Below are 445 nucleotides of genomic sequence, written 5' to 3'. Positions count from 1 at the left end.
GGGACACTATATATATCCAATGGAGTCTATGAATCTTGCTTAGACGGTTAAGACATTAAAATTAATGGTTAAAATTAGTTATAGTATAAATATATATTAAAATATAAAAATACATCTTAAAAAAATTAAATTATATGTATATTTATACATAAATATATAATAATTAATTTAGTAATTAATTTTTTTTACATATAATATTTTTGTTTATCATAATTCTAAGATTTATGAATCAACGTATATAATGTCTCACACTTATTAATATTGTATTCTTTATAATCTACTTTTTTATTGCATAACACAAACAAGCATACACACAAGAGAAAAAGGAACACAAGACACAACGAAGGAGAATAGTTAAAAAGGAAAACAAGAATGATCAAAGCAATAATACCTACCAACTCATCTATAGATAGAAGAGAACATGAACATGAACATGTTTTCCTTT

The sequence above is a fragment of the Arachis ipaensis genome, chromosome B05 (assembly GCF_000816755.2).
Source record: "Arachis ipaensis cultivar K30076 chromosome B05, Araip1.1, whole genome shotgun sequence".
Taxonomy (NCBI): Eukaryota; Viridiplantae; Streptophyta; class Magnoliopsida; order Fabales; family Fabaceae; genus Arachis; species Arachis ipaensis.
Note: the sequence above shows the minus strand (reverse complement) of the source record.